Raw genomic sequence first — 3,056 nt, 5'->3', positions numbered from 1 at the left:
TGCTTGGCCCTGATAGGTTAAAACATAGGTGGGAGGAGTAAACAGAACAGAATGCTGGGAGGAAGAGGAAGTGAGCTCAGAGAGGCCATGCTCCCCTCTCCCGGGTGGACACGAGAGCTCTGCTCTCTGAGGCAGACACATGAAGCTCAGACCCAGGATGGACATAGGCTAGAATCTTTCCTGGTAAGACTGATGCTACACAGATTATTAGAGATGGGTTGATCGGGATATGAGAATTAGCCTGTAAGTGCTTGAGTTAATGGGCCAAGCAGTGTTTAAAAGAATACAGTTTGTGTGTTGTTGTTTCGGGGCATAAGCTAGCTAGGCTTTCGGGGTGCTGGGGATGCAGCCCCGTCGCTCCTATTACAACACACCAGCATCAGGTGGAGGCCTTCACGTCCTTTCTCATCTGAGGGGAAGGAAACGAGAGGGAAGTAGATCAATTTCATTCTTATTATCAGCACCTTGCTCTACCTCAGGGGACATTCAAACCCCCGCATCTGCATGTCCATTGTGCTAACTTGCCGCCTCGGCCTCTTGGCACCGAAGGCTCTTTCTCCACCACCTGTCCCGAGTAACCACTTCTGGCAAATTCATCATGGGGTGTGTGTTTGCGTCTTTAGTTTTATGTCTTTCTTTCCAACCAAAACATAAGCTCCAAGAGGGCAGAGAGCTTGTCTGTCTTGTTTCCGGTGGCGGTGGTGTGTGGCAGCCCCAGACGAGAGGGGTTTAATAGATGACTGTAGGAGCAGGGCCGCCTGAGCGACTAGAAAACATTGTAACTCCGATGACAACCCTGCATCCCACACCGAGATCTGTGGCCTGAAATGCAGGAGCCCCTGGAGAGGCAGCAGTTGACTGAAATGCGTTGTGGCGTGGAGAACACCCCGTGGGACCCTCGCCTGGAAAAGAGGCTCTGGAGAGCTGGCCTAGGGAGAAAGGGCAGAAAACGATCTTGTCTGATTGTTACCTGGGCAGGCGTGATCCAGACGTGCGTGGGAGTAGAGAAGCTGCCTTCCCGACGCAATCCGCCCCCACAACGCCAATTTGCATGCATCACCGTGAACTTGCCCTTGGTGCAGCATCTGTATTCCCTTTCATCAGGGTTGGGCGATGGAGGAAATACCTTGCAGGACCAGACATGAATCTTGCAGTAAACAAGCTCTATTCTGCCCTGGTGTGTGGGTCTTAACCCTTCCTGATACTCAGGGAGCAGACTGAAATATTGAAGTGGTGGGTCACACAGCTTCCGTGCAAGGCTGGGGGAGATAAATAAAGGCATGGAAAGCTACCAAGAGCCTTCTTCTGAGAAGAGGCGTGCAGGGTCTGTGCTCTCCGCTTGCTGAACTGCCTTCGCCCTTCCCTAATGCTTTCTTCCTCCCTTCCTCTCTCCATGTCTTCTCAATCTTCCTTCTTTCCTCGGTTTCTCATTTATCACCTCCTTTCTTCATCTTCTTGTTTCTCCTGTCCCATCCACTTGCAGCATCAGTGAGAATTCTAAGAGTTAAGGGAGATATCAAGGTCTGGTAGCACCTCCCATCATGTCCAAGTTCATGCAACCCTAGAAAAGAAATCCCATAGGGACATTTTATTAGTTTATTGTCTATTCTTGTGTTATAAAGACCACAACCAGTTGGAGAGGAAAAAGGTTGGTTGGCTTACTCACCCAGATCACAGTCCATCATCAAAGGGAAGTCAGGACAGAACTTCAAGGAGAAAACTGAAGTAGGCCATTGAGGAACGGTGTTTATTGGCTTGCTTTATGGCTTACTCCACTCACTATTTTATATAACCCAGGACAACCAGTCCAAGAACAGCACCACCTGAGCCCTCCCACATCAATCACTAACCAAGAAAATGTCCCCACATACTTGTTGATGGGGACATCTTCTCAATTGAGGTTCTTTCTTCCCAGATGACTCTAGCTTGTGTCAAGCTACCAAAACAAAACTAAACAAAAAAAAAGCAAAAAATAAAAATAAACAAACGAATAAAAAATTAAACAAACAAACAAAAACAACTAACTAGCACAGATGGTAGCAGAAGCAGAAATGGTTTTTTAAATTAGAAGAACACTCCAAGAACAGAAGTGGATAGAGCTGAGAGAAAGGTCACAAGATCCGTGGCCCCATACTGAGGGTTTCGGATCTTTACAGGTTATGGTGGGAGTCTGAAGGTAATTGGCCCCCATAAGTTGCTAGGGAGTGGCACTATTAGGAGATGTGACTTTGTTGAAATAGGTATGTCCTTGTTGGAGAAAGTGTGTCACTGTGGGGGATCAGCTTCGAGGTCTCGTGCATGCTCAAGCCACACTCAACATCTCAGACCACTTCCTGTTGCCTCTGGGTCAAGATGTAGGAATGAATCTCAGCTCCTTCTTCCGCACCATGTCTGCCTGCATACCACCATGCCACAACATGATGATAATGGACTAAACCTCTGAAAATATAAGCCACCCAATTAAATGTTTTCCTTTATAGGAGTTGCCACAGTCATGGTGTCTCTTCACAGCAATTGAAACCCTAACTAAGACATTTGTATATGTGTGTGTGGGGGGTGGGGTGTTGCTTGTTTTTGCTCATACTTTGTCTATTGCTTATTGGCCTTAGTGGGGGTGAGCTTCAATTCTCCCTCTAGGCCACTAATTTCCTTTATGTACTGATTGTGATATCACTTTCTGCCCTAGTCTCCTGCCACTGAGTCAGCCCAATGGCAAGAGCCTAGAGAAAGAGACATAATTTACGTTGTATGCATAGTTTACATTCCTGAAAAAGGAAGATGCCTGCATGAACCGTGTGCCAGGCACTGTGCCCAGAACATCTCCACATACTATTTTATTTACTTGCCCCTGCAAACTGCGTACAGTGGCACAGACTCAGTGTGAGGTTGGGCAGTTCGCTTGCTTAAGATCACACAACTGTTCATCAGACATCTGTCAAGCTATGTCTTGGAAAAACCCATACTCTCTTTCAAAGGTTCCTAGTCTTGTTAAAACAACCATAGTGGAGGTGGGAGGGGTTAGAATCAGATGGGGAGGGTAAGCGGGGAGAATACTA

This window comes from Microtus ochrogaster, unplaced genomic scaffold (genome assembly GCF_000317375.1).
Source record: "Microtus ochrogaster isolate Prairie Vole_2 unplaced genomic scaffold, MicOch1.0 UNK5, whole genome shotgun sequence".
Classification (NCBI taxonomy): domain Eukaryota; kingdom Metazoa; phylum Chordata; class Mammalia; order Rodentia; family Cricetidae; genus Microtus; species Microtus ochrogaster.
This window is presented reverse-complemented; position numbering follows the sequence as displayed.